The 9,354-nt window shown below is 43.2% G+C and overlaps 1 long non-coding RNA gene across 1 annotated transcript; it reads left to right on the top strand.

The window, feature by feature from the left end:
* Positions 1-6,455: 6,455 nt before the first annotated feature.
* Positions 6,456-7,697, top strand: LOC103365173 (uncharacterized). Its single transcript, XR_520593.1, has 2 exons — positions 6,456-6,505; positions 7,338-7,697. It is a non-coding gene; the product is annotated as an uncharacterized LOC103365173 (long non-coding RNA).
* Positions 7,698-9,354: the final 1,657 nt, after the last annotated feature.

The following is a 9,354-nucleotide window of genomic DNA, read 5'->3' on the forward strand; positions in this document are numbered from 1 at the left end:
AAATGTTAACCGAGAGAGGCCAGAGACAGTGAGACAAGGATTTTCTCTTCCTTTCTTCCTCCATTTCTGAGTGGTTGGGCTGAGAGGAACCTCAGAACTGAGTCAGAACGGAGTGTGAAGAGATGGAAGGCGCACAACAAAAGAAGAGAGGCAGAGATCAAATGACAAGACCAGAGGATGTGCCTCAGCTCGCCTGAGCGTGGAAAATAGCAGGGATTGGATTTAGTGGAGGCTCAGCGGGGGGCTGTGCTTCTTAAAGCACACGAGCTCGTCTTTATAGCTGCTTCGTTTGAGTTAGAACCCATTTAGGCCGGGAAAAACTTTTACAAGTTAGCCCTGTTGTGTCGTGTTCAGTCCATCTCAGTTCTTCTGCATGCTTGGATCAGGTGCTAGGTATCACATTCAGGAAGAGGTTAGCTTTAGCTTTAGCAAATGATGCTCATGCTATGGAACTGCAGCATAACGCTTTAGCAGCAGCTGGTCACGCTACTAATCTGTGTTTGACGTCGTTAAAAAGGCATTTAAGTTCAAGTGAAGGTTTCATGTCTCAACACCAACAACGTGGACAAATAAAAATCAGACATCTGGAGTTTATCCCCCATCAGTCTAAGGTTGGACTTCTCACAGATTTTAAGTTTGTTTTCTTTGCTATCATGATCACAGACTTCTAATGAGGGACGGACATCGTTAAGATTTGATCCGTGCCACTACTTACACCGATGCTGCTAATGGACCTGGTGCTTCCACCGTGTTCTGATCGGGACTGTTTGTGAAAGTTTTTATCGCATAAAAGGTTTTTAAAGAATGTGAAAAAGATCAATGAAGCAGTCTTTTGAACAGTTATTGGCGCTGACATGGTGCCGATCACACTGAACACAGCCGCCGCCTGGTCGGCTGGAGGCAGGAAACAAACATGCAGCAGGCTGCTGACGGAGTTCTGAGCAGCTGTTCTGGAGAAAGATCCACATGTTTGTATGGATGTGCGACAGCAAGACGTTTCGCTAGCTCGTTGGTGTTTCCGTCCGTGCTGCGCTCGTGTCGGTCCTGCAGAAGTGCATCCACACTCTGGAGCATTTCAGGCCGTCGATGAGCTGAACGAAGCTGCAGGTGTCGGACCGAGAGCAGCTTCCTGTAAGTTAGAAGGAGGACCGGTGAGACAAACTACTTTCTACAGCCGGACCGCTACCACGCCGGTACCCTTCCCTACTTTTAATACTTTGCTTTTGCAACCCCTCAACATATTTGATTAATGTTAGCAAAAGATCACGGCTGAATAAAAGCGTGCCGGCGCTCATCACCGGCGTGGGACGAAGGAGCCGGCGCTGATGGAACATGCATGGATCGCTCCGAAGGCTTCATAAAGTTCCATGATATAAGGGAAGTTTATAGAATCCTGACGTTTACATTAATCCTCAATAATGTGACATAAAAAGCTCGCGAAAAATCACACAATGGAAAATTAATTATAAAAGACTTTGCTGCATGAGGACTGACAGATAAATTAGGAGCCACTGGTGTGTTAACCGAGCACACAAACAGGCGCCCCGGTGGTCGGCGGGTTAGCGGCCGGCGTCGAGAGCAGCAGATTAGATATAATAGTCCTACGGGCCTCCGGCTTCTCTGTGATATAGTGGATGGGCCTGTCAGTTTGACAGACAGCTTATGGTGCTGTGGCTGGATGGAGGCAAAGAGGGGGAAAGCTGGGGGAAAGGAGGCAGCAGAGGAGCAGAGTGATGGATGCCACCCCTCTCTGGGCCAACGGGATGACTGATCTCCACATATCTGTCACCTGACGAGAGCGGGAAGGACGGATGAGGAGGGAGCATCCATTCCTGCCTGGTCCTTTCCCACCCAGCGGGGCAGGGAGGGGGGACTGAGGGGTAAATGCAGGGCGCCTTATTTTGCCCCTCTGACAAGATGAAGAGCTTGAGCGGCCCGAGGGACGTCCTGGGACCGATCACGGAGGGGACAGCGGGCGTAAATCTGGTGGAGCGCACGCTCACCGGCAGTCCTGCTTCCATCGATTTCTGTCAGCGCACACCCGCGGCCTGATGAAATACGCTGCAAAAGAACAGAAAACTTCCACCTTTTAATGATGATGTAAAAATAAGTGGGCCGGCTGAGGAACCGCGCTTCTCTCTAAACTGTGTCGGCTGTCAAACGGTGACGGAATAAAGTCCAACTAATAAACAGCCTTTTGTCATTCAAATGAACTGAAAACACGTCCTGCTGAGCCTCTAAATGACACGTTTCTCCATAAACACAAGCAGAACCGGGTCCTAAAGAGTTCCCCGTGACAGAACCATGCACAGCGCTCCATGGATGAAGCCACCACCCAGTGGGAGGCCACAGCTGCCCTAAACTCACTGTCATGTTAATACAGCAGCAGGTAGAAGCTCTGAAACCAAAATGATGTTTTAATGCTAAAATATAATTATTATTGTTATCCATGAATTCAGTTTTACAAAAAAAATAAAAAATAGTAAAGCTAATCATTTTGTCTTGATGAAGATGATGAGGTGTTTACCGGCATTGTTGAACAGAAAATTAGTTTGATTGGTTCAATGTGATTCATTTGTGACTCCTCAGAGAAGCCCAGTGGCTCAGATTCAGGTACAAAAGGTGGATTCAGTTTCAAATTCCTCATTCCTGTTCAAAATGGTGAAACGTGGAGAGCTGAGTGAGCATTCAAGCACTGGATGGTCGATATAATCATGGAGAACATGATCAGACCTTCTTGTCTTCTTCAGTTTGTTCATTTTAATGCCTGGTTCCACTAAAGGTTTGGACAGATATAATGAAAACAACAAAAACAGCTCCTAAGAGTTTAATGTCAGAGCTGATATCAGACATGTTCCAGAATAACCTAAATCACTGAAGTTCTTCCATCAGCAGCTATGGCATTGTTCTGCCAGAACCGGAGCTTTTAGACGTTCCATGTTTTCTGTTCTGTCTGTTTCAGTCACATGATGCACAGGAGTTAGTACCTGATGGCAGAACCATAGTGTCTGATGACTGCAGCCATGCGTCTTGGCTGCTCTCCACCAGGTTCTGACATGGTTCTGCTTTTGGATTTGGATGTAGATCTGGTGACTGAGCGGGCCAAGGCATGGTTCCAGTGTTCTGGTTCTCCATCCAGGCTTTAACATGTTGTGTGCCAAGGGGCATCGTCTGGTTGGAAAACCCAGTCACTGGAGGCAGGAAAGAGTTTTCCAGCTGATGGCAGAAGACTGTTTTCCAGAGCAGCCTGTCCATGACCTGGTCCATTCACCCTGTTCCACCCAAACTGGAACCAGCCCAGATGGTCCCTGATCCACCCCCATGTTCTGCTGTATTCTTCAGGTAATGGACCTTTAGTGGTACCAGGCATTAAAATGAACAAGACATTGAAGACAACCAGGTGGTCTGATATCTTTTCCATGACTGAATGATGGCCCAAACTGCTCCAGGTCCAGTGTGCCATGTTTAACTCAGGTTGAACACAAACGCATTTATTGAGTCGACAAATGAAATCCTGGCATTTATACATTTGATGAATTTGTATTGAAACTCAAAAAAACCCTAAAAACGTAGAAGCAGGACAGTAAGGAGGAACAGAGATGCCAGCGGTTCAGAGGAAGCTCCAGGCGCTACCAGTGTATATATTAGCCTTATATCGGTGACCTCAGGAGGAAATGGCAGCTCTGGAGAGGAAACGTCGCTCTTTGATTGTGAAAAACCTGATGCTAAGTGTTAATGTTTCTCTGTTAAAGGCTGGATTTGCCCTTTAGAGCCTTTGCGTGACTGGATTTTATCTGACATTTAATACGTCGGGCACAAAGAGCTGTCAACCCTGAGAGCTTTCTATTAGTCTGGTCCCACCACAGCAGATAAGTGTTGCATCGCCCGCAGTGCTGCTTCCCACTCCTACAGCTCCACAAAACTCAACTGCATTTTGTTTTAGGTTGTATTTAGTTGTGGGACGCGATAAAAAATGAATGAAATGAATTGGAGGCATTGTAATGACTTGTAATGACATTTGAATCAAACAGCAGTATTTGACACAACAAGCAGAGTTTTTTCATTAAAATCAATGTTGGCTGACGGTGAACGGACAGATCAGCGAACTTCACAACAAACATGTTTGTTTTCCGTCCGTCTCCTACGTTCACATGTTCGTGCAAACTCACAGTTATGTTATGTTAAAAAGGTTTTTTCTCTTCGACTCTTTGTTCTGATCCAGGCTGACGTCAGGCCCAACAGGCCCAGTAACGCCCAACAGGCCCAGTAACGCCCAACAGGCCCAGTAACGCCCTCTGGCCTTCTGTCACTGGTCACCAGACTTTCTTGCATCCTGAGCATCTTCTTCACGGCTGGCAAACAAACTTTAGGTGCATTAGCGCCACCTGCTGGCTGGAGTGTGTGCATCATTAATTGTTTTACGGTGTTTTAATGGAGAACATTTCACTGTTTGGATTTGTCACCTGAACAACAGTCCAGTGAGTCAGAGGAATGTTTTCTGAAGCTCGGGAGCAAATCTGATCATGACGTTTCTGAAGAAACTTCACTGCATTCTGATCTAATTCCAAAGTGAACGAGTGGCTTTGCATAAATCCTGGTTTCACTGTCTCGTTCTACAATGAGACAGAATAATGTCAGATTAAATCAGCCACTTTTAATTGTTCATGTTAACTTTAACCTTGTTCAAAATCCCAAATTTAAACTATTTTAATCTGTGTACTGAACTTAGACCTCGAGCTGGTTTAGTGTAAAGAGAAAGGAACGGAGACAGCTTTGTTTCACACAGTAGATGAACTAAATATGGCCGTAGAAGACTTTTTATTTAACGGTGAATCATGCAGAGCTACTTCTAGGGAAATTAAAATAGTATCATAGCTCCCCTTTACGATATTCTAAAGCCTCAGTCACAACCGGACGTAAGACTTTTGGGATCGTACGTCCTCTGTGAGTTTTGGGTCCCGTAGAGGTCATAGAGGTCGTACAGGTTGTAGAGGTCATAGAGGTCGTAGAGGTCGTAGAGGTCGTAGAGGTCATAGAGGTCATACAGGTGGAGGAAAGGTTGAAAGGGCTCCGTCAGCCAGGATTAGGAAGGCGTGAGCCTGCCTTGTGAGCTGCAGGGGCGGTAATTTAAACATGCGATAGCCGAGGAAACTGTCCTCACTTCTAAAGTTTGTCTTTCCACCTGCGTACATTTTTTTGGATTTTGTGTTTTTATGTGTGTGTTATGTGTGAGTTGTTGTTATACATTTTATTTTATGGCCCTTTTGTAATGGGAAACATCATCTATTCTAAGGTTAGAATAAAAATGCATAATACTACTTTAATATGTACAACAGAGGGGAAAAAATAGCTTTAACAGTTTCCTAATCACACTGCATATCAGTTTACATAAAGAACAGGTTTTACTAATGTGAAAGTATATATAACAATAAATAAATACAGGCAAACAGGCTATTCTTTATTTATTCTGTTGTTAGTTTTAGTGGATAATTTACTGTTTAAGATATCTGCCATTGTCATGCAGTCAGAAAACTGATTCATTCAGGGAAGATTTTTTTCCGCATAAGAACTCTGATTCGAGTGTCGTCGGAAAATCCTGAATCCTGAATCGCCTGGAGCTCAGCACTTCACTGCCACGAGAGTCAGAAGATCTCCCAGCATGTGGGACGGTGAGCTTGCAATAATTATGGGGGGTACACACACAAGTCAAACTGTGGTACTGGGACATGTGAGCCTTGTCTGGTGAAGGCACAGTTTGGTTCTGGTATGGAGTCTTTCTAAGGAAATTCATATCGTCAAAGAATCTGGTCATTTTTCCCCTCTCAAAAAATGCCCTTTTTTTGTCAATCTCTGCCACAGCTGTCAGCGATGCAGGAGGACTGTACCTTCACCAGACAAGGCTCACATGTCCCAGGAATGGCTGGACCAAAGAACAAGTTCACAGCTCCATGTTTTTTTTGTTTGGAGATTTCTCGTTAAGGATTACCTGATTTTTCAATAATTTTGCTGCCATGGTATCTTTTTTTTTATTTTATGTGATATTGTATATTGGGAAATTAAAGAAGAGTATTACAGTGTTGTACTTTTACATAAATGGATGAAAACTGTATTTTATCAGGAATATTGTATCGGGTAAAATATGGTGTTACTAATGTTAGCGTAGTGGGTTAAAAACACACAACAGAGTCCAGAAGTTCTCCAGTTTATGCCAGTGACAGTGACCAGCCCAGACAGAGCAAGCATGATGCTACGAAGCTAATCCCTACACAGAAGTTCACATTTACATTGAACAGAGATATTTATGTAACCCACCTGAAAATGGGTTAAAAATATGTTCTTATTGTTCTCATTGATCTTTATTTTGTGATTGTAAGTACTGTGTGTTTTATTTTGAAAAACCGGAACTTTATTTTGTGTAAACCGGAAGTAATGCGCTATAACACTCGCAGGAACTTAACACGCTGTTCCTGCTTTCCCTGGTGGGAGTTGAAAACAGAAGCAAAAGGTATCAAAACGTGTTAATTTTGCACTGAAACTAAGAAATGATGCATTTGTTGCTGTAAACTGGTTAAAGTGTTTTAGAGGTTGGAGAAGAGTCACTGTAACTGTCCCGGTTCTTCTGTTGTTCTGTTGTTCTGTTGTTCTGTTCTTCTGTTGTTCTGTTGTTCTGTTCTTCTGTTGTTCTGTTCTTCTGTTGTTCTGTTGTTCTGTAGGGAACCTCGTGTTGGTAAGCTAGCTTTCATCATGCTCTGTGTGTGTGACCAGCTAGCTGCAGTTAAGAGGGTTTCTGGTGTGTTTTATGTATTTTTGTATCATGTAATTCTCCAGAAAAGCATTTATTTGAAGTTTTGAGAAGAGAACTTGTGTTAATGGGTCAGAACCAACGAAAAGTTTCCTGTATCAGTAATTTAAGCACCTTATGAGACTTTTACTCTGTGAAGTGCCAAATCATGTTTTAAATGTGACTAACGCCATACAGAAAGTTTATTAAGATGGATCAAAGCAGCACAGCTCTAATTTATGTTATTTTTGTTAATTAAAAACAAAGTGTTTCATTTATTTTATGTAAATCTAGAATCCTATGTTAAAAAGGGATTCAAAAAGAGACAGTAATGATCTTAAAGGGAATGTGTTTTCTGAAAATTGTGAAAATGTTATTTCATTAGTTAAAATGGTTTATTCTGACTGTGTAGCTTTATTGTGGAAGTAACTGAGGTTTCCTCTCGTATCCCACGTTGTTATATTCTATATTGAGAAAAGACAGATAATATGTTTGGATGAATCTAGTTGATGGTTTTATGTTAGAACCTCTACTATGACCTGTTTTACTAATACAGGTCAGATCTTCTTATTGATCAGAAAAACCCCGTTGAAGCTCCAGTCCTCGTGTCCGACGAGGCTGACCAACGACCATCAGATGGGGAGCCTCCCAGCAGAACGTTGGTCATCACCACATCCTTCAGCTGAGGTTCTGGTAGGATCCAATACTTGACCAAGAGCCAACACAGGACACACTGGACTTGACTGTTGCACATCTGACTTACTGACTTGAACTCTGGATCCACAACAACAGTTCCTAAACCGAAATCCTTGGAAGGACAATTGTATTTTTCCTTTTATTATTATTTTTTAAGGGCCCATATGTACAATAATTAATGTGCACTGTTCCAATAAAAAGTCACCTTTTATTATTCATACCTGTGTGCATCTGGTAGTGATTTGCTCACAGCTCCTATGAACCTGCAGAGACGTGTCCATACTCAGACGTGGGTTACATTCATTTCCTGCTTCTTGGTGTTACACTTTATAAACCATTTACCTGGAAGGCCAGTCTGAAAAACATGTCTTAGATTTAAGAATGCCAGAGAGCCCATAACAGCATCATGACGGCTTTGTCCTTTTATATAATATGTTTTTTTTCCGTTGTTTAAGGTTATCACTGTGACGTGAAGCAGGAAATGTTGTTAACCTGCCAAACACTGGCAGTGGAGCACAGGTGGGACGGAGGCTTTGTCCAGGTGAAGAGATGCTTTCAGGGAATGTGTGTAAACAATCGAGAAAAACTGAATGAACTTGATCTGAACACTTTATGTTTGATTGTGTCACTCTGTCCTCTGTTAGCTTATGAAAAAATACACATGAAAAATGCAAAACATAAAGGAAAACCTGTGACAGTACAGATTTATTATTTTTTTGCAGTGTACTATTATTAAAATTCATGCATTATGCTGAGTCCTATCCAAGGCAACCACGTTAAGAGACTCAAACCACATACGTGTAGTGGCTTCAAATACGTATATTTAACAGAATAAGACATTTGTGGAACTTCATGACATGTTGTTCAGCCAAAAGCTTGATCAGCAAACTGCACAGTGGACAGATTTACTCATTAAACTCCTGCTCACAGGCAGCGAAAGGCCCAACTGAGGACCCCAGAAAGATCCCAGAACTGGTCCTCGTTCATCTGATCTGCCTCAGACTCAACACTTCCTCCAGTTCCCAGCAACACAAAAGGATCCAATGGGTGGTTGTTGAGATAAGTGGAGAACAGAGATGCTCACAAGTCTTTTTTTGTCCAAGTCCAAGTCAAGTCTCAAGTCTGTAAAAACTAAATCTCTCATAATGAGCCACCGGTCATGTTGTCTTCAAGGACGTTTGCTGTTCTCAGTGAAAAATCCAAAACAGAGTCATGGGCTACAGATTGAGATATATAACAGCTGAAACATAATCATGACCACGTGGTGGCGCTGTATCCATGTCCATGTGTGATAATTCATGTAGTTGGTGTGTGAGGTGTGTTTGGGGCGTGTAGACATGGCTGATAGGTTCTGGTGGCCCAGGTTCTGCTGTTTAATGTGATGTGTTCTGTCATGCTGAGTGCTGTGTTTCACACTATTTCTTTTTGGGTTAATGAATACGGAGCTTATAGCAGCTGGAGCACACGGTACCGGCTCGGTACCGGCTCGGTACCGGTGTTTCCAGGATGTTAGCGTTGGTCAGTGTGGGCCACACATCTGTACAGTGATCTCTGTAGTTACTAGTGTGGACGGGTCAGAACAGGAGAACTGGTTAAAGCTGACTGTGGGAAGAAAAGAACGACAGGAACATCCCAGTATGAGCTGTCTGATGGGAACACATGACCCAGACACCAAAGAAACTCCAGTTTAAATGTACTGGTTTGACATTCGTGCTGGAAACACGACAAAGTCGACAAACCGTGTCCCAGACACAAAACTACAGATTAAATTTCGTAACTATTTTACGAGTTGCTGTGAGACTGGGTTGAAAATTGTCGATACGTGGATGCGGGCTGTAACCAGACGGACTTGTAGGAGCCGTACAGTGATGATATGC

Source organism: Stegastes partitus, unplaced genomic scaffold (assembly GCF_000690725.1).
Source record: "Stegastes partitus isolate 25-593 unplaced genomic scaffold, Stegastes_partitus-1.0.2 Scaffold816, whole genome shotgun sequence".
NCBI classification, from domain to species: domain Eukaryota; kingdom Metazoa; phylum Chordata; class Actinopteri; family Pomacentridae; genus Stegastes; species Stegastes partitus.